Source organism: Odocoileus virginianus, chromosome 7 (genome assembly GCF_023699985.2).
Source record: "Odocoileus virginianus isolate 20LAN1187 ecotype Illinois chromosome 7, Ovbor_1.2, whole genome shotgun sequence".
NCBI lineage: Eukaryota > Metazoa > Chordata > Mammalia > Artiodactyla > Cervidae > Odocoileus > Odocoileus virginianus.
Window position 1 is genome coordinate 25,901,763 of NC_069680.1, and position 27,528 is coordinate 25,929,290.

General features: G+C 43.5%; 1 protein-coding gene and 1 long non-coding RNA gene across 4 annotated transcripts in view; one reads left to right on the forward strand and one right to left on the reverse strand.

Moving 5' to 3' along the window:
- Positions 1 to 4,258, reverse strand: part of OAT (ornithine aminotransferase) — a 22,652-nt gene extending 18,394 nt beyond the window's left edge. The window contains exons 1-2 of one of the 3 annotated variants that reach the window (XM_020900711.2): positions 3,230 to 3,318; positions 3,077 to 3,150 (exon numbers count right to left, since the gene is read on the reverse strand). The gene's annotated coding sequence lies outside the window, so the exon portion shown is untranslated. Of the gene's footprint in view, positions 1 to 3,076; positions 3,151 to 3,229; positions 3,319 to 3,600; positions 3,673 to 4,153 lie in introns of those variants that run through there. The other 2 variants (XM_020900710.2, XM_070470381.1) reach the window with 2 other exon arrangements.
- LOC110141741 (uncharacterized) lies at positions 3,350 to 27,513 on the forward strand. Its single transcript, XR_002315124.2, has 3 exons — positions 3,350 to 3,433; positions 22,261 to 22,374; positions 27,392 to 27,513. It is a non-coding gene; the product is annotated as an uncharacterized lncRNA (long non-coding RNA).
- Positions 27,514 to 27,528: the final 15 nt, after the last annotated feature.

Below are 27,528 nucleotides of genomic sequence, written 5' to 3' on the forward strand. Positions count from 1 at the left end.
TGCTACTCAGATATACTTTTAACTGGAACACTTTCTGAAAAGAACTGCAACTAAAATAAAAGTGTTTGTGCTCTTAGACCACTAATTTCACTCTCAAGATTAGATCCTAAAGCAACACTCAGGAATGTACTGAAATATTCATTAATAAAGATGTTCAACAATATGAGAATAGTTCGACATAATCACATAATAACATATTGCTATTGAAAATAATTAGTTTTTGATGACATGGAGATTTTTATGATATGTTTAAGTGAAAAAAAAATACAATCACATATACAGTGTTCAACTCTACCAAAAAATATACCCAAGGAAGTTCACTATGGTTACCTTTCCACTGCTCTATATTTTCCATGTTTCCTAACGATCAAGAATTACGTTTATAAGGACTTCCCTGGTGGTCCAGTGGCTAAGACTCTGCCCTCCCAATGCAGGGGGCATGGGTTCAACCCCTGGTCAAGGAACAAGGATTACTGCATGCGGCACAGGTAGGGCCCCCAAAAAGAAGGCAGAAGACACTCCCCCCCACCAAAAAAAAAAGCTGCTTGCTAAGTCACTTCAGCGTCCAACTCTTTGCCACCCCATGGACTGAAGCCCCACCAGGCTCCTCTATCCATGGGATTCTCCAGGCAAGAATACTGGAGTGGGTTGCTGAGCCCTCCTCCAGGGGATCTTCCTGACCCAGGGATTGAACTCACATCTCCTGCATCATTAGGAGGGTTCTTTACACTAGAGCCACCTGAGAAGCCAGGTGTGTGTGTCTGTCTATGGGGGGGGGGGGGGGGGGGGGGGCTAATTTTAAAAAAATACTAAAACCTCTCTAAACAAGAATATTTCGAGAAAGGAATCCTTGAAATTATTTGAATTGAACATTTTCCTTTTATACAAGTCATTTTGTTCAGCTCATTCGCAAAAGAAATGGAACAAAATATGCCGAGTTCATAACTACAACTTACTAACATTAACATCCAAAACATTACTAATGTTCATGCTTAAGGTTTTTAAAGATGAACTCTGAATATTTAATTCACCTGGTAAAAGTTCTGCTGTTCAATGCATTAAATGTACTAGGATCCTGTAAGCACATTTCTATTAAAAAGCCTTCGGTGTTCAAGTTACTGTGGTTGGCACAATGTAAGAAATATTAGAGGAGAATTAAGATGGGCTTAAAAATAGCCAGCATCAACAATTTCCTCTTCCAAAAAGGCTTGGAAAATCAGAAGAGTGGACCATAAGGTCCTCAGAGTTTGAAAATCAGGACTTAAATTCTAGCTGGGGCTGTTAGAGTAACTTTATTTGGATGATTTTGTCCGTTTTTTTTTAGCTTCAATGTCCCTACTTGCAAAATGAAGTTGAAGCCACTCAAGGCCATTACTAAGGATTACATGAGATAATGTTAAAGCACCAAACCTAGCACAAAATGACCAATTATTAATAGTTCCTTCTTGCCTTAAATTCACAAGGAAATTAGTTAATCTCTGCAATATATAAAAAAAAAAAAGTCAACAGTGCCAGGGTTTCTTTTTTTAAACTAGAGCTTTTTTCTTCTAAAAATTTGTTTCTATTGATAAAAAATAAGGAACACAAGAAAATTACCTGAAATTCCATACTTCCACGATAATCACTAACATTTTTATCTTGTTTCTATGAATAAATACTATAATCTTAGCTCCCTTTCACACTTCCCTACTGAATTTACCACATCAGACCTTCTATGACTCCCAGGACCTCTGCACAGATTTTTGTCACAGGTTCTAACACCTCAAGACACTCACATGCCTGTCCACCTAAAAAGACAGTACTCCTTTCATGCCTGTACTCCTTAAAAAGACAGTAACTATGTCTTAAAATTCACTCTGCATCCCCAGAACCTAGCCCAGGTTTGGGCATTCCTTATCTGTCGAGTGAATGAGGTCATTCCTAAACAGACTTAAGAGCGAATCAAGACAGATAAATAGCAAGGCCCTCCAGGAGATCGTTAAATCACTCCTAAAGGACGGAGTAGAGTCAAAGAGGAGGCTAGTATGACATCACCAAGAAAAATTTTTTCATCAAGAGTTCCCTTCATTAGATCAGTTCACTCCAGGCTGTGCATTTAACCTAGGCTCCTGGAGAAGAGGACAAAGAGTTACTGACAGCAAAAATTTTAATACTGAATATTTTCAGTAAAACACATAATTAACAAGGTCCTTCTTCAAGCTATTATTAGACCAGTCCAATCCATCCTATCTACACTAGAACATACCTAAAATAGAATTCCATAAAAGGCTGCATTCTGAAGAGTTAATTTAGCATACACTATGAAGTACTATTTTTTAAGATCATTCTAAAAGAAAAACCAGCATGAATGCATCAGAAAGCCACTTAAAATATTCCACTGGAGGAACAGAGTTTGGTTTTACTACCTTTGTCAAATATTTACTTTTCTTGAGGCAACCATTCACAAATACAGTCCTTTTTGGAAAGTTCTGCCAACAAAAGTTTAGGGGTTTGTCCCGTTTTTGTTTTTTTTTTTTTTTTTTTTTTTACGTAATCTGGCTCAGAGTCAACTCAAGTGCGTCACTGGCAAACACCTTAAGCATTACTACTGAAAAAGTACTGGCTCAGTTAGGTCAAACCCTCCACACACCTCCAAAATCCACTCACCACTATCTTTAAATGTGGATTTCACCCATCCCTCCAAAATCCACTCACCACTATCTTTAAATGTGGATTTCACCCATTCCTGGGAACTCAGTAAAGGGCATAAAATATGCCCACAATAATAAAGGCAGAGTATGGGTGGAAATACAAATACAGCCTCTTTGAGGGGGGGAAAAAAAAAGTCTTTTTCAGAATTTTTACCTTTCCAAGTTATACTGGGTCTTTTGGGAAGCAGAAAACTAATCTTGAGCACCATGAAAAACTGCAATCCCAAAACAGTAAGCTTTACTATTTAAACCTCACTAAAAGATTTTACTTTCCCACCAGGATGCTACAGTCAGGAACTAGATTTTCTGAAGACAGAACCAGGATATTCTAATGAAAGAAGGCTATTGTTTCCAGCGGATTAAGATGAAGAGCGCAGATTACATACCTAAAGAACAGTTCCAGGTTCCAACGGAGAGAACCAGTTTCCCTATAGAAACTCTTAGAACTCTGAAGGAGAGACTGAGAATTGGGAAGGAAGGAATTTCTTAAAGCCACTTCATTCCAAAGTCACTTCCCCTCCCCCCCCTTAATTTATCACCTTATCAGAGGTGAAAACTGAACCTCAAGAAGGTAAGAGATACGGTAACACAGGGAGGAGACGGTAGTAACTGAGTACAGGTGTCCACGCAATTCAACCAGAACGTAGCACTGTTGGCGAAGAAACGCGAACGATGACGTCTTCGTGCTCAAAGTTCTGTGGACCCCAACCCCTTGACATCGCGTAGTTAACCTGAACGCCACGGTAAGGCTCTACCTGCCTGATGGTTTATTTGAACAAAGACTGGAGGAGAAAAGGAGATAGGTTATGGGAGGGGAAGAGATGGGCAGACCCGCCCGGGTGGGCTCGGACCCCTTCTCAGTAAAGAGTCGGCGCGCCCCACTCTCGTAGGTAAAAATCCATGGGTTTACCGAGCAGTCCCGCGTATCCAAAATGCGTCCCGCCCCGCGCGCCGGCGCCCTAAAAGGCCTCCTCCCGGAAACCCCCAAGGCGCCCGAGAGGCTCCAGGCCGAGGCGCAGGGACCCTGGAGCGCCTGGGGCGCCGGCGCGGGATAGGGGGACTGCAGGCCGGGGAGGGCGGAGGCGGAGCGCCGGGCCGCCCGGCTCCGCCCGCTCTGGCAGGCGGAGGTGCCACATCCACAGCCTCCCTCTTCGTCCTCCTGCCTCCGGGCCGGGATGCGCCGTCCTGCCCTCCCGGATTGGGCGCGGGCCGGCGGCTCTCCGGGCCAACCCCCTCCCCGCGCCCCAGATGCCCCGGGAGTCCGGGCCCGCTGCGCAAAGCCGCAGCGCAGGAGGAGCCTGCCCTCCGGGTGGAGGCCCAACGCACCCCCTCCACACGCTCCCCGCAACCTGGGACCCGAGCCGCTCACGCCCGCCTCGCCCCGCCCCGCCGCGGCCCAGGGCGCCCGGCCCCTGCCCGAGCTCCGGCCCCGACCCCGACCCCGCGGCTCCCCGCACGGATACCTGGCGGCACCTCCAAGACCAGACCGGGGACACGCGGCGTCCACGGAGCAGCTGCGGCGACGGCGACGCGTCACAGAGCTTAAGATGCGCCTGCTGCCCCGCCCCCCGCGGACGCCCTTGCCGCCCATTGGCCCGCGGCGGAGGACTGGCCACCAATCGCCGTGGGCCCGCCCCTCGCCCCGGCGCCGCGCATCCCGGACTCGGACGCGGCGCCGTTCGAGCCGCTCTCCCGCGCCTTCCGCGCCCGGCAATTCCGGGCGGAGGTCGGGGTAGGTACCTGAGTTCGGGCGCCTGCCTGGATCCGTGCCTTTTCATCGATTCCCCTCACCCTCCTCCCATTGCTGGCGAGAAAACAAGGTCCGAAGGGTTAAAACGCGGGACTGGACCTCCAGACCTGCGTTCTTCCCGGGGTTGCGCTTCCAGGCCTTTGCCTCGCGGAACCTTCCGTGTGTGCAGGCCGCCCGCCTGTACTGGCCCGGGGCAGGAGATGCGGCCGCCGTGCCCTTGAACTCTGCTGTGCTGCAGCGCTTAAGTCTCCACTGCAGCGGAAAGCCCACTGCCACCTCCTCGTGGCTGCTGGTGGATACTGAAATGAGGGCAAAACGATATGTAAATTTGTCTGCGGCGCCCTGCACAATCCGTTAGAAAACCGAGAAGTGGGAATGCCCAGGCCAGAGTAATTGCTGCTGCTGCTAAGTCGCTTCAGTCGTGTCTGACTCTGCGACCCCAGGGACGGCAGCCCACCAGGCTCCCCCGTTCCTGGGATTCTCCAGGCAAGAGTACTGGAGTGGGTTGCCATTGCCTTCTCCACAGGGTAATAGGCTCTGGGGTAAAAGAATATGCCTGCCAATGCGGGAGATGCAGGAGACGCAAGTTCCATCCCCGGATGGGGAAGATCCTCAGAGAAGAAAATGGCACCCCACTCCAGTACTCTTGCCTGGGAAATCCCCTGGACAGAGGAGCCTGGTGGGCTGCAGTCCACGGGGTCCCGAAGAGTCAGACAGGAGCACGCAGGCCACCTCATGTTAGATCCAGGAGAGAACATGCCGTCGTCTAGTCTACACCATTTTTGTTACATATTGGGAAACAGAGCTGGGAGTGAAAAGGCAGCTTACCCAGGGTTATCCCACACTTGGACAGACCACTCCTGCGTGCCGGTCGCCCCTCTCTAATGGCGGTTGCAGAGAGCCCCCAGAAATCGGACTGCACCTCACCCTGGGTTCCCTTAGACTGCCCTAATCAGGCAGGGTCCCATCTGGAAACAGGTGGCACACTCCAAAATGGAAAACTGAGGTGTATTTGTTAAAGGAATCATTTAAATGTGAACACATAAACCACAAGGGGCAGAGGAGTAACCTAGGGCTACTGCACCAGGGAGCGTCATGGTCAGCCCTAGGCCTAAAGGGGCTGTTTCCAGCATCCAAAGACAAAAAGAAAGGGAAGGCCACCTTCCTGGGCAGAGATCTTCAGTGACCTCCTAGGAAAGAAGCTGGGGTAAGCAGGATCCTGTCCTCCCATCTCCTTCCAGGGCTTTCCATGGACTGAGCGCGTTAGGAAGCCAGAGACCTAGGGAGCCGAGTGAGAGCAGTCCTCGAAGGGCAGCCTCCTGGCAGACAGGCTGGGTGGGGAAGGGCGGAGACTACATGGGCAAGAGGACAACTGGAACTCATTCAGCACAGACGGCCAGCTAAGATTAAACCTTAGCCAAGTGGAAAGAAAAGTCAAAGCTATCTGGTAAGGGCTGCGAAACGTGTGCGCACACAGGCCAAGCTGTAAACAGCAGAGCCTGCGTCTGCTGATGTCCAGAGCTAGACACCGAAAAGGGATTCAGTCCTCGTGGTTCCATCTGTCTTAGACCAAGGTCAGTTATTCTCCTTGTTACAGCTGTGCCCTCTCTAGAGTGCATTGAGAGCAGGACTCTGCTTTTTATTTATTTTTTTTTTTTGATGTGACTTCTTAACACTGAAAACAATGATCAATCTCTTGGAAGTTAGGTCATTCAGAGAGGAACTGTTTCTCTGTGGTCCTTCCTTACAAATCTGAGCAGGTGTGTCACGCCAGGCCCAGCTCTGGGAACACTTACAGAGCCCAGGAATCCCCAATTCAGCATTGGCAAGTAGGAACAGGTGTTTCTCAGTTCATGAAGCGGGCATGACACCCAAGATCTGAGTAACATCAAAAAGGTGTTGCAATGCCTTTTGGACTTACAGTTAAGGTCCTCTTGAACTAAAATCTTTTCATAGGTCAGAAACTGCTGAGAATGTCTGGGTCTTATCTCCTCTCTTATCAGAAAAACGAAACAGGTACAGAGAGAAATATTTTATGGTTTTTCTAGCTAGTTGAAAAATAACTAGCAGTTGTTTTTTCAACTTAATATGCCCTGGGAGACCTAGATTTGAAAGCAGCTTGTTTTCAAACAGGAAACAGAGCTGCTCAGTTTTTATGCACTTTATTTATTGTCAACATGTAGCGTGTAAGGACAGAGCATACATTGGAAAGATTTTTGAGCCTCTAAAACTACTCATAGATTCAAGTAATTGACTAAATGGGAACCATAAAACTGGACAATATAAAGACTGACCCCAGGACTTAACACATACACACACACACAGAACTTGCCTGGTAATCCAGGGGTTAAGAATCAGCCTGCCAATGCAGTGGACGTGGGATGATTCCTTGTCTTAGAGGAACCCACCAGCTGCAGGGCAACGAAGCTCCATGGGCCACAACTACTGAGCCTGTCTACCATAACTACTGAAGGCCCAGTGCCTGGAGGCCTTGCTTAGCAACAAGAGAAGCCTCCACAATGAGAAGCCCGTATTCTGTAACTGGAGAGCAGCCCCGGCTGACCACAACTAGAGAAAAGCCCACTCAGCAAAAAAGACCCAGTGCAAGCAAAAAAAAGAAGAAGACGGACCTGATCACATATATCCAACACCTGCATTCATTTCTTTACTTCACTCAACAAATGTCCTTTGAGTGCCTACGTGCCTGACCCTGCAAAGGCTTTCCCATCATGCAAAAGCAGGTGGGCCTCTCTATTGGGAGAGAGAAGTTCAGGAAATGCTCCTTCAAGAGTTGAAGTCTTGCAACTCTGACCATCTGAAAAAGCTGCAGCTACACAAGAAAAGGAAAGAATTCTTCATTTTCTTATACACGCAACTCTCAATGATTTTGTGACCGGAGAAGTAGCTGACGGATTATGCCAGCCTCCTGCTTTCCATTACTTCCTCTATTGCCCGGTTTTGTTACTCATTATTAGGATAGCCTACATATATGTGGACTTGAAATGATTGTAAAGGAAAATCCACACTGACAGTCAAGGAGAAAGTCTCGTAATGAGATGCAGAAAACATTTGGTGAGGTTTACCCAGCAGGAGAAAAAATTTCCCCTGATTATGTTCGTCCTAAAAGATATCTTCCAGCAGAAGACTTGGCAGTATGCTTAACTCATGCCTCCTGCTGCTTCTGCACTGAGCAGGGGGCAGGCGTTTATATCTGGAGGAGAGTAAACCTCCTTACGTCCCTTACGTCCAGAATGGCAGGGGTCTGGTAGAGGCAACATAAGCAGAACAGTGAGAAAGGTTAAAGAAGGATATAGCTGGTAAATGTTCTGAACTGGAAGGGGAAGGAATAGTTAGAGATTTGGAGATGGACACGTACACACTGCTGTATTTAAAATGGGTAACCAAAATAAATAAAAAAAATAAAATAAAATGGGTAACCAACAAAGACCTACTGTATAGCACAGGGAACTCTGCTCCATGTTACCAGGCAGCCTGGATGGGAGGGGAGTTTGGGAGAGGATGGATGCATGTACATTAATGGCTGACTCACTCTGCTGTGCTCCTGAAGCTATTACATTATTAATCAGCTATACTCCAATTAAAAAAAAAATCTGAACTGGGGACAATAGGCAGAGATTCAGAAATATTGCAGTCAAAATATTGGTTCTGCTATAAGGATATGCCCACTAGGGGCGCTTCATTTCTCTCCTCCTTAGCTGAATTCCACCTGAAACCTCGAACTACAGCTTCTGTCCTTCCCCGTATGATGCCTTTCCTGACTCTCCAGTCGAAAGAGTACCCCTCACCCTCAGCACTCTGCCCACTTGTCATAGAACTGCCCGCACTCATTGCTTGACCACTGTGTATCTCTAGCTCTGTGTATGTCTTATCTTCCCAACCAGACTATAATTTTTTTTTTTTTTTTTTTTTTTTTTTTGGCCATGCCACATGGAACCTGAGATCTTAGTTCCCCAACCAAGGATAGAAGCTGTGCCTTCTGCCATGGAAGCACAGAGTCCCAACCACTCGATCACCAGGGAAGTCCCCAGACAATACATTCTTAAAGGTAGAGTCTGTCTTACAGGACCTTTAGAGCCTTCCAGAAACCATCTCTGTGTTGCTTTTAGTAGGAATAGTATTCTACACTTGCTCCAACTTATCTTTATTCCCCTGGGCAGAAATTAGAGGCAGAATAAGACATTGGACTATGATCTTGGGATTCTAAACAGCTAGTGGCCCAAAGCCCTCCCCACTCCTAGAATAGTAAAACCCCAAAAGCTTGGGTTGAAAGAAGAATACTTCAAGCCATTATTGTACAAAAGAAAAAGAATCCCAAGTTAAACAAATGACAACCAAATCATACTTTAAATGTGCCAATAAAACATGAGCTCTACAAAAAAAATTATTGTCCATTAACAGCTTGCCAAGTGCTGAAGGGTTGTCACTGGGGCCTGGTAAGCTTATAAAGTTATGTGCTAGAGAAAAGGTGATAGACTACATCTTAAGTCAAGTGAAGCTTGAGATCTGGAACAGAGCTGGGTTCAGAGAGGAGGCTGTGAGAGAGTCTCTGGGGTCAGGGACCACAGATGAGGAACACTGTGTGCCGCTAAGCCTGAATCAGAAACGAGAACAGAAAATACCAGAAGAGGGTTGGAGGTGAACCAGGCCAAGTGAAGGCTATTTACATCTGTTCAGTAGCAAATATTTTATAAGAGACTCAACTCGTGGAGCTGAAAAGTCAGCCAAGTCTCAATACTGAAACATAATAAATATTTTATTTTGAATATATGAATTAGAGATATAAGTACGTACTAGATTTAGAGCTGAAAAGCCTTAAAGATCTAATCTAGCACTTTAAAGGACAGAGAAAGCCAAGATTCCAAGGTAAAGGGCTGAAGCCAGTTACAACATAGGTGACAAGTGATAGGACAGCCAAGAAAACTAGGTGTTCACCTCATCATGTGTTGTATTTCAGATACTTAATCAGAAGTAAGACTTTTAACTAAGAATAAAAAAGTTACAAAAATAAGTAATGAAATAAGTAACTACAAAAATAAGTAGTGAATTAGTAGCAGCATTTATTTGGAAAATACACTGCTCATTAATTAAAAAATAGAAACCTCAAGTGCTAGTTAAATATTTACATCCTTATCTATTCTGATACTAAGAGGTTCAGTGTATTTTGCAATGATTTTTTTTTTATTATTGATTCCATGAAGGCTAACTGAGTGTGAGCCTTGATAACATTTATTACTTTTCTTTTGAGAACTTTAATTTTAACTCTTTTTAGTTGGACTATAGAAAACAAGAACAATGACAACCCCCATCCCTCCCAGAAAACCTGATACATTCACTGAAAATAATTCATACTTTCTGCTAACATTGTTGAGTTAGATGTGATTTTTAAGACTTTAAATTTCAAAGTTAAATGCTATTAAACAAACATATAAAATATATTATAAACATCATTTCATCTTTGTTGAAGACACTGTTTTGCTCTATTTTCTGCCAAGAGTTGTTCACATACTGGAAAGTCAAGTCACAGACAGCAATGCCGTTCTTGTGTTTGAGTCTCCAGCGCACTGTCTCTTTGTGGCTAATACATCCCTAATAGTGGTATGTGGCCCTTCTCTTTTCTTTTGACTTGGATTCTCCTCCAAAAGGATTTTAGTGGTAAAGATGAATTAAGTCTTTAAATTAGGGATGAGAAATTATACTCTACCCTGACACCTGAAGTTTGACTTACTTCATTGACTGAACAAACTTACTTTTGTGTTCTGCTATCTGTATTGATTTCTTTTTAAATATTTATTTGTTTGGCTGTGCGGAGTCTTAGTTGTGGCCCACTGGATCTTCACTGTGTCACGTGGGACTTTTCCTTGGGGCGTACATGTTCTCTAGTTGTGGCACGTGGGCTCACTAGTTGCATCTTGCAGGCTTAGTTGCCCCAAGGCATGTGTGACCTTAGTTCCCCTACCAGGGATTGATCCCACATTCCTTGCATTGCGAGGCAGATTCTTGACTACTGGACCACCAGGAAAGTCCCATCTGTATTAATTTAAATATAGATTAAAACACCAAGAGATCTCCGCTACCTTGGTCTTCCCATTTTTATGAATAATTCAGCTTGAACTATTTATATTGTGCCTTCTAATTCACAAAAAGGGGCTTCCCAGGTGTCTCAGTGGTAAAGAATCAACCAGCCAATGCAGGAGATTCAGGTTCTATCCCTGGGCTGGGAAGATCCCCTGGAGGAGGAAATGGCCACCCACTCCAGTATTCAGGCCTGGGAAATCCCATGGATGGAGGAGCCTGGTAGGCTACAATTCATGGGGTTGCAAAAGAGTCAAATACAACTTAGAGACTATACAACTAAACAACAATTCACAAAAAAAGCTGTGCAAAGCTCTGAGAGAATCTAGGGATTGAATAAATTGCAACTCCTGACTTCAGGGATGTGAATCTGACAATGGTCAGTGGTCTAGTAAATGTGTTAGAGCATCCAACATCCAGGTCACCATGGTGGCTAAGATGCAGGCTTTGGAATCAGAACACCCAGAAGTCAGTCCTGACTCCACTGATCTTACCTGGATAACCTGAGACCCTGCGGGCCCACTTATCTATCTTGTTAAAATGGGTTACCCAGAGAATCACCAGTAGATGTGATACTCTAAAATACACAGTCGCTTCTAAGTCACACAGCCGCTCAATATCTGGTAGCATTGTTATTTTTATTTGCAATGATGAGTAAATGTTCTTTTCCAAGTCAATGTGATCATCATCTGGCCTTGAATCTTCCCTCTTCTACAGATTCCTACTGAAATCTAAGTAAATTATTTATTACACTTAGAAGGCTAGAAAAGTATTGATGGAAAATGCAAGAATATTTTACCCCTGGGATCTAAAGTAAATTTTATTCTAACTTTTAGTAAAAGAAATTTTTTTTGTTATGAACCTCACTCTGAACTGGCCGCCTTTTAGTAGATAAACAAGTCTTGGTACCACCTTCCCACATGTGTTAATTTTCTAAAGGAAGCTTGAGATAAATCCAGGTAAGTAGGTAACCCAGCTTTCCACTGGTCAGATTCTCCCCTTAATTTCCAAAGACTGAGGTAATTCCCTGGTGGTCCAGGGGTTAGGAGTCTGCATTTCCACTTCAGGTGACACAGTTTTGATTCCTGGTCAGGGAACTAGGATCCTGCATGCCTCACAGCACTGCCAAAAGAAAAAAAATCCAAAGATTGATAATAGAAGAAACTTTCAGTTCAGTTCAGTCACTCAGTTGTGTCCAACTCTTTGCGACCCTGTGGACTTAAGCACGCCAGGCTTCCGTGTACATCACCAACTCCTGGAGTTTACTCAAACTCATGTCCATTGAGTCAGTGATGCCATCCACCCATCTCATCCCCTTGTTGTCCCCTTCTCCTCCTGCCTTCAGTCTCCCAGAATCAGGGTCTTTTCCAATGAGTCACTTCTTTCAATCAAGTGGCCAAAGTATTGGAGTTTCAGCATCAGCCCTTCCAATGAATATTCAGAACTGATTTCCTTTAGGATGAACTGGTTGGATCTCCCTGCAGTCCAAGGGACTCTCAAGAGTCTTCTCCAACACCACAGTTCAAAAGCATCAATTCTTCAGATCTCAGCTTTCTTTATAGTTCAACTCTCACATCCATAGATGACTACTGGGAAAACCATAGCTTAAAACAACATTCAGAAAACTAAGATCATGGCATCCAGTCCCATCACTTCATAGCAAATAGATGGGGAAACAATGGAAACAATGACAGACTTTATTTTTGGGGGGCTCCAAAATCACTGCAGATGGTGACTGCCATGAAATTAAAAAACACTTGCTCCTTGAAAGAAAACTTTAACCAACCAAGACAGCATATTAAAAAGCAGAGACATTACTTTGCCAACAAATGTCCGTCTAGTCAAAGAAGTTTGGAAACTTTCAAATTACAGGAAGTATCTATAGAACTACTTGCCTCTCTGACATTTTCTCCCTGAAGGAGTTTCTTTTTGTTTTGTAAATAGTTAATACATTTACTTCATTTACAAATCAAAGCAAATTAAAGTGTGCACTCTGAGAGGCCTCAGTCTGCCCCAAGCCCAGCTAGCCCTTGTCACCACCTAGGATAGCCCTTCACATTAACATCCTGTTTATCCTTCCAATGGTTCTTCTTGCAATAGAGGTCAATAAATACATGTCATTATTTCCACTACTTTATAACACCTGAGACAGCAGATTACACGTGCTCTTTGTACCTTGCCTCTTCACATGCCCTGGAGCTCTACCTGTGTCAATATGGAGAGGCAGCCCTCATTCTTTTGTTTATAGCTGTGTTAATGGCCCCATATTGCTGGACACGTGGATTATTCCAATCTTTTGCTATTACAGTGTCACAACAGATAACCTCGTTTCTGACATTTTGTGAAAATATGCTTGTAGGATGAAGTCCTAGGAGTTGGGTCAAAGGACTGGCGGCCTACATTTCCAGTTTCAAGGCTAAGATTTCCAATTCCAGGGCTCGGAGGAGAGTGAAGCAGGCCATTCAGTCCATTCCTTGGGCTGGCGCCAGTCTCTGCAATGAGATGGTAGAGAAATCGAGAGTGCTGAGAAAACTTGGAGTGATTTTTCATTGCTGTGACATCCAAGCACGTGGTCATTTTTAGAAATTGTTGATTTTTACTGATGGTATCCATGTAACTCCTGAGAAAATGACTTCTGTGACTATGCAAAATCACCAACAGCTTTTTTAGGAAGATGAGATTTTCCTTCATATCATTTTAAATTCTGCCACGTTTGTTATGGAAACTTCTGAAAAAAGTTGAAAAATGGCACCATCTCGAAACATGAAAGAGTAAAACAAAATTAGAATAATTCAAAAGTGAAAACAGGGAATTCTTTGGTGGTCTAGTGGTTAAGAATTCGATTTTTGAACCTCCTTGCTGGTACAGTGGATGAGAGTCCTCCTGCCAGTGCAGAGGACAAGGGTTCAATCCCTGGTCTGGAAAGATTCCACATGCCTCAGGGCAAGTAAATTGGTGTCCAGAAACTACTGAGCCTGAGCTCTAGAGGCCATAGGCTGCAACTACTGAAGCCTGTGCACTAAATAAATAAATTTAGATTAATAAACTTAATTAAATTTTTCAAAAATCTGACTTGCAATGCAGGGGACTCGGGTTTGATCCTGGTTAGGGAAGTAAGATCCTACCTACCACAGGGCAACCACCCCCTCCCACCGCAACTAGAGAAGCCTGTATGCTGCAATGAAAACCCAGTGCAGCCAAAATTTTTTTTAAAAGTGAAAACATAGTTTAATCATTCAACAGCAGTTCGACCAGAAAATTGGCTCACCTCTTGGTGGGTGTCAAACAAAAAGACCTACTGAAGCTGAAGATTGGAAGAAAGAAGGACTTACTACTTGCAGCAAAGAGGAACAAGGGGGACCTTTCGCAAAGCAGTGTCTCCCCAACAGCAAAATTGGGGAAGTTTTAAGCTAAGGGTACAAGCATATTCATGAAGGGACTTGGGTCATGTATGCATATTCATTAACGGGCTGGAGTAGAGGAGAATTCAGCATAGAATTGGAACAAAGGCAGGCAGAATGCAAACCACAGTCAAGAAGGTTAGAAAAGGTCAGCATCACCATTGCCTAGCTTCCAGCCAGTCTGGAGTCTTGTTCAGTCGCTCAGTCCTGTCCAACTCTTTGTGACCCCATGAACTGCAGCTCTCTAGTCTTCCCTGTCCTTCACCATCTCCCAGAGTTTGCTCAAATTCGTGTCCATTGAGTCGGTGATGCCATCCCACCATCTCATCCTCTGTCATCCCCTTCTCCTCCTGCCTTCAATCTTTCTCAGCATTAGGGTCTTTTCCAAGGAGTCAGTTCTATATTGGAGTTTCAGCTTCAGCATCAGTCCTTCCAATGAATATTCAGGATTGATCACCTTTAGGATTCACTGGTTTGACCTCCTTGCTGTCCAAGGGACTCACAAGAGTCTTCTCCAACACCACAGTTCAAAGGCATCAGTTATTCAGCACTCAGACTTCTTTATGGTCCAACTCTCACATCCACACATGACTATTGGAAAAACCATAGCTTTGACTATATGGAACTTTGTAGGCAAAGTAATGTGTCTGCTTTTTGATATGCTGTCTAGGTTGGTCATAGTTTTTCTTCCAAGGAGCAAGCACTTAGTTAATTACTAAGCTTTAATTACAAAGACCTGTTAAAGGACAAACATTGCTGCCAGGCTTATATGACAAAATGGCTTAGGTCAAAATAGCTTTTCTTACATCACAAAGCTGTATCTGGTTCTTTTCCTCTGGGAACAGGCTACCGTAACTGCATATAGCAATTGGTGGAATACCAACATATTCCAATTTGAGAAATATAAGATCCACAAAATACAAGGAAGAAATGCCATGGAAAGGGGCAGAAGGTGGGGTGGGGGAAGTGCTCTCCCACGTGAAACAAGTAGATAATGTGTGTGTGCTAAGTGGTTCAGTCATGTCCGACTTAGCAACCCCATGGACTGTAGCCTGCCATAGTTCTCTGTCCGTGGGATTCTCCAAGCAAGAATACTGGAGTGAGTTGCCATTCCATTCTCCAGGGAATCTTCCCCACCCAGGAATCAAATCCACATCTCCTCAGCTCTTGTGTTGCTGGCGGATTCTTTACCACTAAACTACCAGGAATGCAGAGTTCCAAAGAATAGCAAGGAGAGATAAGAAAGCCTTCCTCAAAAAAAAAAAAAAAAGAAAGAAAGAAAGAAAGCCTTCCTCAGCAAACAATGCAAAGAAATAGAGGAAAACAATAGAATGGGAAAGACTAGAGATCTCTTCAAGAAAATCAGATACCAAGGGAACATTTCATGCAAAGATGGACTCAATAAAGGACAGAAATGGTAGGGACCTAACAGAAGCAGAAGATATTAAGAAGAGGTGGCAAGAATACATATAGAAACTGTACAAAAAAGATCTTCATGACCCAGGTAACCATGATGGTGTGATCACTCACCTAGAGCCAGACATCCTGGAATGGGAAGTCAAGTGGACCTTAGGAAGCATCACTACGAACAAAGCTAGTGGAGGTGATGGAATTCCAGCTGAGCTATTTCAAATCCTGAAAGATGATGCTGTGAAAGTGCTGTACTCAATATGCCAGCAAATTTGGAAAGCTCAGCAGTGGCCACAGGACTGGAAAAGGTCAGTTTTCATTCCAATCCCAAAGAAAGGCAATGCCAAAGAATGCTCAAACTACTGCACAATTGCACTCATCTCACACACTAGCAAAGTGATGCTTAAAATTCTCCAAGCCAGGCTTCAATAGTACCTGAACTGTGAGCTTCCAGATGTTCAAGCTGGATTTACAAAAGGCAGAGGAACCAGAGACCAAATTGCCAATATCCGCTGGATCATCGAAAAAACAGGAGAGTTCCAGAAAACATCTATTTCTGCTTTATTGACTATGTCAAAGCCTTTGATTGTGTGGATCACAACAAACTGTGGAAAATTCTTAAAGAGATGGGAATACCAGACCACCTGACCTGCCTCCTGAGAAATCTGTATGCAGGTCAAGAAGTTAGAACTGAACGTGAAACAACAGACTGGTTCCAAATAGGAAAAGGAGTAAGTCAAGGCTGTATATTGTCACCCTACATATTTAACTTATATGCAGAGTACATCATGAGAAATGCTGGGCTGGAGGAAGCACAAGCTGGAATCAAGATTGCCAGGAGAAATATCAATAACCTCAGATAGGCAGATGACACCACCTTTATGGCAGAAAGTGAAGAAGAACTAAAGAGCCTCTTGATGAAAGTGAAAGAGAAGAGTGAAAAAGTTGGCTTAAAACTCAACATTCAGAAAACTAAGATCATGGCATCTGGTCCCATCACTTCATGGCAAATAGATGGGGAAACAGTGGATACAGTGGCTGACTTTATTTTTCTGGGCTCCAAAATCACTGCAGATGGTGATTGCAGCCATGAAATTAAAAGACACTTCCTTCTTGGAAGGAAAGTTATGACCAACCTAGACATAATATTAAAAAGCAGAGACATTACTTTGCCGATAAAGGTCCATGTAGTCAAGGCTATGGTTTTTCCAGTGGTCATGTATGGATGTGAGAGTTGGACTATAAAGAAAGCTGAGCGCAGAAGAATCGATGCTTTTGAACTGTGGTGTTCGAGAAGACTCTTAAGAGTCCCTTGGACAGCAAGGAGATCCAACCAGTCCATCCTAAAGGAGATCAGTCCTGGGTGTTCATTGGAGGGACTGATGCTGAAGCTGAAACTCCAATACTTTGGCCACCTAAGGCGAAGAGCCGACTCATTGGAAAAGACCCTGATGCTGGGAGAGATTGAGGGCAGGAGGAGAAGGGGACAACAGAGGATGAGATGATTGGATGGCATCACCAACTCAATGGACATGGGTTTGGGTGGACTCCGGGAGTTGGTGATGAACAGGGAGGCCTGGCATGCTGCGGTTCATGCGGTCGCAAAGAGTCAGACACAACTGAGCGACTGAACTGACTGACTGACCAGGAAAGCCCCAAGTAGATAATGATACAATACAAAATGGAGTAGGTACTAAGTAATATGGGAACGGCTACCCACTCCAGTATTCAGAATTCCATGGACAGAGAAGCCTGGTGGGCTACAGCGCAGGATCACAAAGTCGGACACGACTGAGCAACTAACACTCACTTTCACCTGTTTTCAGTGGGATCTGGGCACTCAGGCAGAAAAGCAGGGTGTCAGGACTCACCTTATCTGCCAGGATACTGATCTCCAAAAAGTGGAAAGAAGGTGTAACATGAAATACAGATATTCAGGAATAAAATGTTATAAATTCTATCTAATTCTATTTTCTCATCTTTTTAAATATTCATTACCTTATCCTTTTACTCTTTATTTTTAAAATGCATATTTATTTATTTATTTATTTAGCTGCTCCAGGCCTTAGTTGCAGCGCACAGGATCTTTACTTGCAGCATGTAAACTATTAGCACAGCATGTGGGATCTTGTTCCCTGACCAGGGATTGAACCCGGGCCCTCTATGCTGACAGCGCATAGTCTTAGCCACTGGATCACCAGGAAAGTCTCATCTTATCCTTTTAAATCCTTTTATTTTGCAAAGTAAATAATCTATTACCAGGGCAGAATGCATATACCAGTTAAATATGTATATTGGACATACAGGCTCAGTAATTTTTACTCCGAAAAATATGAGATCAAAAGATCAGCAAGACTATTGCAGTAAAAATGTAGCCCTGGAGGGCAAGGATCTGATGTGTTGCACCATTGCAACTCCTGATGCAGAGAGAGCAAAAAGGAATTATGTAAACTCTGACTCAACCTTGGACTTAAGTACCTCCCTCAAGTGCCCAGAGCTTCCCTCATAGCTCAGTTGGTAAAGAGTCCACCTGCAATGCCAGAGACCCCAGTTCAATTCCTGGGTCGGGAAGATATGCTGGAGAAGGGATAGGCTACCCACTCCAGTATTCTGGCCTGGAGAATTTCACGGACTGTATAGTCCACAGGGTCGCAAAGAGTCAGACACAACTGAGCGACTTTCACTTCACTATAAGTGCCCAGATGCTTCTGCAGGTGTGGAAGCTAAATATTTAAGCTTCCAATGAGAAATAGAGAGAACCAAACATCTTATACCTGTCCTACCATGAAGGACATATATGTTCAAATGTAGTATTTTTGCCCTGTAGAGTTGAAAGAAAAATTAGAAATCAGCTCGAAGATCAAATTACATGGGTATGTACTTCATCAACAGATGGAATCTTGCTATTAAGAAGGCATGGATTTCACTAAACTACTAAAGGTCATTTTACTTCAACTTATTTTAGAAAACCATGATGGAAACTAACAACGTCATATGGGGGAAAAGTGGTTATGGTTCATCTCAGGAAAACAAATAACTCTGGTCCTTTGAACTTCTCTCAGTAATATCATTAACTTTTTTGTTAGTTGTGTTTTGCTGAGTGCTGGAAGCTATAAATGCCTGGGAAGACCTTTCAAAAACACAAACCAGATCTGTACAACACAAGCATAGCAAAGGTGAAATTAGTGACATTTCCAGCCTGAAGTCCAAGTGACGTCAATGCTAAGACTGTTTCTTTGTACAGAAATCGCTGACAAGAAGGTCACGGCATTTCTACACCCTATTGCACCAACTGCATACCTGTCTGTGACTTTCACGCACGTGTTCCTCTCTGCCATGGCCGGCTAGAGCCTCCCTGTTGCATTGCCAGAGTTTAGGGTATTGCCTGACACACAGCTAGTATCCAGTATGTGTTTTTGCAGAGGAAGGGACCGTGTATTTATTCTTTGGACCATGTATTTATTATAATGTACTAAATAAATAAAGGGAGAAGGATAAAAGTGTTTTAAATACATTAAGAATTCTTGAAACTCAACAACAAAAAGACAAGTATCTGAATTAAAAAGAACAAATTGGGGGCTTCCCTGGCAACTCAGTGGTGAAGAGTCATCTGCCAAGGTGGGAGACACAGGTTCGATCCCTCATGTGGGAAGATCCCACATGCCACGGAGCAACAAAGCCCGTGTGCCACAACTATGGAGCCTGTGCGCTAGATCCTGGGAACCACAACTTCTGAGACTTCTCGCTGCAACTACTAAAGCCCGCACACCCAAGAGCCCCTGATCTACAATGAGAGAAGCCACCACAATGAGAAGCTCCAGCATCACGAGTATTGATAGAAGGGAGCCCCTGCTCGCCTCAACTAGAGAAAAGCCTGAAAGCAGCAATGAAGATCCAGCACAGCCATAAATAAATCAAATTTTTTAAAAAAGAACAAAATGAGGGACTTCCCTGGTGGTCCAGCAGCTAAGACTCCGAGCTCCCAATGCAGAGGGCCCAGGTTCAGTCTGTGATCAGAGAACTAGATCCCACATGCTGCAACTAAAGATTACGCCTACAACAACTAAGACCCAATGCAGCCAAGTAAATAAGTAATAAACATTTTTTTCAGAAAAAAATAAAAAAGAACAAAGAATTCCAATGGACATTTCTCCAACGAAGATACACAAATGGCAGCATGCACTTGAAAAGATACTCAATATCATCAGTTATTTGTTGTTGCTGTTTAGTCACTAAGTCGTGTCTGACTTTTTTTTAAATTACTTTTAATTGAAGGATAATTGCTTTACAGAATTTTGTTGTTTTCTGCCAAATATCAACATGAATAAGCCACAGGTATACATATGTCCCCTCCCTCCTGAAACTCCCTCTCATTGCCCCAAAGAAAGGCAATGGCAAAGAATGCTCAAACTACTGCACAATTGCACTCATCTCACACGCTAGCAAAGTAATGCTCAAAATTCTCCAAGCCAGGCTTCAACAGTCCGTGAACTGTGAACTTCCAGATGTTCAAGCTGGATTTAGAAGAGGCAGAGGAATCAGAGATCAAATTGTCAGCATCTGTTGGATCATCAAAAAAGTAAGAGAGTTCCAGAAAAGCATCTACTTCTGCTTTATTTACTATGTCAAAGCCTTTGACTGTGTGGATCACAGCAAACTGCGGAAAATTCTGAAAGAGAAGGGAATACCAGACTACCTGACCTGCCTCCTGAGAAATCTGTACGCAGGTCAAGAACAGTTAGAACTGGACATGGAACAACAGACTGGTTCCAAATTGGGAAAGGAGTACATCAAGGCTATACATTGTCACCCTGCTTATTTAACTTATATGCAGAGTACATCATGAGAAATGCTGGGCTGGAGGAAGCACAAGCTGGAATCAAGATTGCCAGTAGAAATATCAATAACCTCAGATAGGCAGATGACACCACCTTTACGGCAGAAAGTGAAGAAGAACTAAAGAACCTCTTGATGAAAGTGAAAGAGGAGAGTGAAAAAGTTGGCTTAAAACTCAACATTCAGAAAACTAAGATCATGGCATCCAGTCCCATCACTTCATGGCAAATAGATGGGAAAACAGTGGAAACAGTGGCAGACTATTTTTTTAGGCTGGAAAATCACTGCAGATGGTGATTGCAGCCATGAAATTAAAAGACACTTCCTTCTTGGAAGGAAAGTTATGACCAACCTAGACAGAATATTAAAAAGCAGATAAAAAGTCTGTCTAGTCAAAGCTATGGTTTTTCCAGTGGTCATGTATGGATGTGAGAGTTGGACTATAAAGAAAGCTGAGCGCAGAAGAATCGATGCTTTTGAACTGTGGTGTTCGAGAAGACTCTTGAGAGTCCCTTGGACAGCAAGGAGATCCAGCCAGTCCATCCTAAAGGAAATCAGTCCTGAATATTCTTGGAAGTACTGGTGCTGAAGCTGAAGCTCCAATACTGTGGCCACCTGATTGGAAGAAGTGACTCATTGGAAAAGACCCTGATGCTGGGAAAAATTGAAGGCGGGAGGAGAATGGGACGCCAGAGGATGAGATGGGTCGATGGCATCACCGACTCAATGGACATGAGTTTGAGCAAACTCTGGGAGTTGGTGATGGACAGGGAGGCCTGGCGTGCTGCAGTCCATGGGGACGCAAAGAGTCGGACACAACTGAGCAACTGAACTGAACTGGGGAACTAAGATCCCAGAAACCTCGGGGTGTGGTCAAAAAAGAAAAAAATCAGGAAAAGAACCCCAGATGGCAGGGCTGGTAAGTCTAGTAAGTGGTAGAGGAGGAAGTAAAGGACCTTCCTCTTTTGACTCGAGAAGCCACTCTAGTCGTAGGAAAGGGAATGCGCTGACGCTAACTGTCCCTGGGTGGGGGAACTCCTTTGCCTGAATAAATTCCCGTCATCCGGAACAGCCGTTGGCCCAGAATGGGTGTTCAGTTCATGGAGCAGCAGGAAGGAAGGAGGGAGGGAGGAACAATGGACAGAAACCCTGTCAAAACTGGACTCTTGACCTGTAACTGCAAAAGGCCAAATAGCTCTCATATAATTAAAAAAACTTTTTTACCAAATATTTTATATACTCGCTGGCCCCTTGTACAATTTAAATCACCTTCACTTTACTAGGCCCTGCTTAATAGCTGAATAACTGTTATGAGTCTCTGCTTTTCTCTAACTAGCTGTGTGACCTTCGGCAAGCCACATAACCTCAGTGAGTCAAGTCACCTCCTCTCTAAGCCTCGGTTTGTTTGTTTATTTATTTATTTTTGATGTGGACCATTTTTAAAGAGAACTTCCCTGGTGGCCTAGTGGTAAAGAATCTGCCTGTAATGCAGGCGACTCAGGTTCGACCCCGTGGCTGGGAAGATCCCCTAGAGTAGGAAATGGCAACCCACTCCAGTGTTCTTGCCTGGGAAATCCCATGGACAGAGGAGCCTGGTGGGCTACAGTCCATGAGGTCGAAAGAGTGAGACATGACTCAGACTCTGAACCACCACTATTTTAAAAGTATTTATTGAAATAGTTACAATACTGCTTCTGTTTTATATTTTGGTTTTTTGGCCATGATGCATGTGGGATCTTAACTCCCCAACCAGGGAATAAACGTGAACCCTCTGCATTGGAAGGTGAGGTCCTAACCACTGGACTGCTAGGGAAGTCCCCAAGACTCAGTTTGTTTTACCAGTAAATAAGATGGTTAACCAGTGAGCAGAAGATCTGATTAGACATGTCACCAAGAGAGATACCAAATCGCCAACAGGCATGTGGAGACAGAGTCAACATTATCACCCATCAGCAAATGAAAATGAAGCACAAACGTGATACTACTACATACCTTCTGGAATCACAGGACCGAAAAAGGTGATTGGTTGATCCTGAATGATGGAAGGATGTGAAATACCTGGAATGCTTATTCGTTGCAGGTGAGAATGTGAACTGTGAGAACCACTGGAAAACGGATCAGCAGTATTTCCTGAAGCTAGACCTCACTCCTAGCTGTATCCCCAAAGGAAATGTCAAGATGTATTTACCAAAAGGTATGTAAAAAAGAAAGAAAGAAGTGTTAGTTAGTCAGTCGTGTCCAACCCTTTGTGACCCCATGGACTGTAGCCCACCAGGCTCCTCTGTCCATGGGATTTCCCAGGCAAGAACACTGGAGTGGGTTGCCATTTCCTTCTCCGGGGAATCTTACCGACCCAGGGATATAACCCGGGTCTCCCATGTTGCAGGCAGATTCTTCACCAATTGAGCCACCTGGGAAGCCTCAAAAGATATGGTTAAGACTGCTTAATCAAAATGGCCAAAAAGCATTTGATTCCCTATCAACAGTAGACTGGCTAGGGACTCCGCTGACAGTCCAGTGGTTAAGATTCCACATTCCCAATGCAGGGGGCCATGGGTTCAATACCTGGTCCCATATCTAAGATCCCACATGCCACACAGCAAGGCCCAAAAAAACAAAAAGTGTAAAGGATGAATTGTAGCAAGAGTGTATAGTAATATGCCAATAGAAATAGGAATAAATAATTTACAGTTGTACACAACACGGATGGAACTCACAAATAATATTGAGCAAAGAAAAAAACTAAAAAATACTGAACAAAGACAGATACAAAATAGTACATTCCACATATTTAAAAGGAAAAAACAGGTACAACTAATCCATGCTATTAGAAGTAGGATAGTGGTCACCTTTGGGGAGGGGTATGAGAAGGTGATCCAAGGGGGCCCTGGGGTGTTCACAGTATTCTATTCTTGATCTAGGTACTAATGATAAAGGTGTTCTGTTTGAGAAGATGCACCCAGCTACACACATCTGATATACTCAGGTTTCTGTGTTTATTATACTGCAAGAAAATTTTGTAGAAGAGGGGAATGGGCACCTTTTATGTCCTTTACGGCTTCAGCTGGGGTATAACTATCTCACTGTGTCAGGCACTAAGCCAAGTGCCTTCCACATAAACTCCTGCGTCGTCCTCTCTTTAGTCTTCTGAGCTGGGCACCGTGGTGAGGAAACTGAGGCCCAGAGACATGATACCTGCCGAGCTCACATATCGACTGAGGATGGCAGTGGCTCTGAACCCGGCCACTCAAAGGTCAAGGCCTTACATGCAGTCCTTGACAAGCACAGCCCAAGGGAACCAGGAGGCATTAGTTGTGGCCAGAGCAACCCTACTGGGTGTCACCCCCTTTGTCTCCATAACCTGACTCCTTCTGAGTTTTTCTTCTGCTGGTGGGAGGAGGGGGCCTTTTCTATTTCCCTGTTTTTCTTTCCGTGGATCTGTGTTTTCCCACCTCCTCTTAAACTCTTAGATGCTTTCCTTCAACTGACCATAAGATAGAATTAGGTTTCTAAATGTATTGATTATTTCTATGTTAGCTAGCTCAAAATTCTAACAGCCTGTTAAATAAGTTCTTAAGAGTTAGTTCTAAAAAGACAAATTAAGCTGCTCAGTTCAGTTCAGTCGCTCAGTCCTGTCCAAGTCTTTGCAACCCCATGGACTGCAGCACACCAGGCCTCCCTGTCCATCAACTCCCAAAGCTTGCTCAAACTCATGTCCACTGAGTCAGTGATGCCATCCAGCCATCTCATCCTCTGTCCTCCCCTTCTCCTCCTGCCTTCAATCTTTCCCAGCATCAGGGTCTTTTCAAATGAGTCAGTTCTTTGCACAAGGTGGCCAAAGTATTCAAGTTTCAGCTTCAGCATCAGTCCTTCCAATGAACACCCAGGACTGATCTCCTTTAGGGTGGACTGGTAGGATCTCCTTGCAGTCCAAGGGATTCCCAAGAATCTTCTCCAACACCACAGTTCAAAAACATCAATTCTTCGGTGCTCAGCTTTCTTTATAGTCCAAATTTCACATCCATACATGACCACTGGAAAAACCATAGCCTTGACTACATGGACCTTTGTTGGCAAAGTAATGTCTCTGCTTTTTAATATCCTGTCTAGATTGGTCATAACTTTCCTTCCAAGAAGGAAGTGTCTTTTAATTTCATGGCTGCAATCACCATCTGCAGTGATTTTGGAGCCCCCAAAAAATAGTCTGTCACTGTTTCCGTTGTTTCCCTATTTGCCATGAAATGATGGGACCAGATGCCATGATCTTAGTTTTCTGAATGTTGAGTTTTAAGCCAACTTTTTCACTCTTCTCTTTCACTTTCATCAAGAGGTTCTTTAGTTCTTCTTCACTTTCTGCCATAAAGGTGGTGTCATCTGCCTATCTGAGGTTATTGATATTTCTCCTGGCAATCTTGATTCCAGCTTGTGCTTCCTCCAGCCCAGCATTTCTCATGATGTACTTTGCATATAAGTTAAATAAGCAGGGTGACAATGTATAGCCTTGATGTACTCCTTTCCCAATTTGGAACCAGTCTGTTGTTCCATGTCCAGTTCTAACTGTTGCTTCCTGACCTGCATACAGATTTCTCAGGAGGCAGGTCTGGTGGTCTGGTATTCCCATCTCTTTAAGAATTTTCCACAGTTTGTTGTGATCCACACAGTCAAAGGCTTTGGCATAGTCAATAAAGCAAAAGTAGATGCTTTTCTGGAACTCTCTTGCTTTTTCGATCATCCAACAGATGTTGGCAATTTGATCTCTGGTTCCTCTGCCTTTTCTAAATCCAGCTTGAACATCTGGAAGCTCACAGTTCAGGTACTATTGAGCCTGACTTGGAGAATTTTAAGCATCACTTTGCTAGTGTGTGAGATGAGTGCAATTGTGCAGTAGTTTGAGCATTCTTTGGCATTGCCTTTCTTTGGGATTGGAATGAAAACTGACCTTTTCCAGTCCTGTGGCCACTGCTGAGCTTTCCAAATTTGCTGGCATATTGAGTGCAGCACTTTCACAGCATCATCTTTCAGGATTTGAAATAGCTCAGCTGGAATTCCATCACCTCCACTAGCTTTGTTCGTAGTGATGCTTCCTAAGGCCCACTTGACTTCCCATTCCAGGATGTCTGGCTCTAGGTGAGTGATCACACCATCATGGTTACCTGGGTCATGAAGATCTTTTTTGTACAGTTCCTCTATGTATTCTTGCCACCTGTTCTTAATATCTTCTGCTTCTGTTAGGTCCCTACCATTTCTGTCCTTTATTGAGTCCATCTTTGCATGAAATATTCCCTTGGTATCTGATTTTCTTGAAGAGATCTCTAGTCTTTCCCAGTCTCTTGTTTTCCTCTATTTCTTTGCATTCATCACTGATAAAGGCTTTCTTATCTCTCCTTGCTATTCTTTGTAACTCTGTATTCAAATCTTTCCTTTTCTCCTTTGCCTTTCACTTCTCTTCTTTTCTCAGCTATTTGTAAGGCCTCCTCAGACAACCATTTTGCCTTTTTGCATTTCTTTTTCTTGGGGATGGTCTTGATCCCTGCCTCCTGTACAATATCATGAACCTCTGTCCGTAGCTCTTCATACACTTTATCAGATCAAATCCCTTGAATCTATTTCTCACTTCCACTGTATAGTCATAAGGGATTTAGTTTAGGTCATACCTGAATGGTCTGGTGGTTTTCCCTAGTTTCTTCGTTTTAAGTCTGAATATGGAGCAATCAGGAGTTCACGATCTGAGCCACAGTCTGCTCCTGGCCCTGTTTTTGCTGACTGTATAGAGCTTCTCCATCTTTGGCTGCAAAGAACATAATCAATCTGATTTTGGTGTTGACCATCTGGTGATGTCCATGTATAGAGTCTTCTCTTGTGTTGTTGGAAGAGGGTGTTTGCTATGACCAGTGCGTTCTCTTGGCAAAACTCTATTAGCCTTTGCCCTGCTTCATTCTGTACTCCAAGGCCAAATTTGCCTGTTACTCCAGGTGTTTCTTGACTTCCTACTTTTGCATTCCAGTCCCTTATAGTGAAAAGGACATCTTTTCAGGGTATTAGTTCTAGAAGGTCTTGTAGGTCTTCATAGAACCATTCAACTTCAGCGTCTTCAACATATACACACTAAGCTGAGCTGTGCCCATAAAATGGATGGGGGTCTCTCGGTGGAAGAAGTGCTCTCTAGTCACTCCTTTAAATAACACTCCCTGGCTACATGGTCTCACACGGGAACTTGGAACAGTATAGCTGATTTATAGCATTGTGTTAGATTCTCGTGTACAGCAAAGTGATTCAGCTGTATCGAGGGATATATATTTTTTCATATTCTTTTCCATAATGGTTTATTATGGGATTTTGCATATGGTTCCCTGTGCTTGTTGTTATGTTTTTTTATATAGAGCAGTTTGTATACACTAATCTCAAACTCCTAATTTATCCCTCCCCCTTTAGCAACCATGTTTATTTTCTATGTCTGTGGGTATCTTTCTGATTTGTAAATAAGATCATTTTTAAATGGTCATTTTTAACATCAGAAATTTATGACAAGTGGATGGCCCAAGTCTGAAAAGCTATCTCCCAGACTCTTTATGGGTTATTCAGAAGTTGTAAAGCAGGCGAGGAAACTAATGTCCTAGAAATCTGGTATTAATTTAATTTGCAGCCACTAATTAATATTCTGTAAAGATGCTTTGCTATCGCTATGAAAATGGCCTTAAATGTGTGTTTGTGTATACTGCCTACAAGTGGAGCCACTATGTATGTATCTAGCAAAAATCTGAAAAGGATGGCTTAAGAAAAAGTCATGTTAGGGTAGAAATACTCTCTACTGGTGAATGCCAGATGGTGAAGGGTGAGGATGGGAAGATATACAACCTCTGATAGTTATAGAATTATTTAAAAGCTTTGCTAATAAACAAGAAATAATTAGAAAGAAATTATTACAAACAAAATTTATTAGACAAACACATCAATAGATTGAGTTTCAGGATTTGGTTGGGAACTCACTGGCCCTTTTAAAGCAGCAGATGTCCAAAGTCACACACTTCGAGCATTACTCTGTTAAAATGTGTAGAAACATGAAAGGTCAGGAAACACAGCACTCCTGGTCCACAAACAGACAAGCCTCCCCTGCTCCCTCCCCAGTCCCTCTCTTCAACTGGAATCTTCCCATACCTGAGAGGAAAGTAATGTTTCCCAGGTCTTACAGAAATTCAGTTTCTTTGTTACAGATCCTACTTCTGTGCATGCCTGCTGCTGATACATGGAATGTTGCTCTTCAGAAACCCACGAATAGTTACTGAGGGAGTGTTTATCAACAAGTAAAGTTAATAAAATAATATTCTCTATTACAGTAACTGCATTTTTA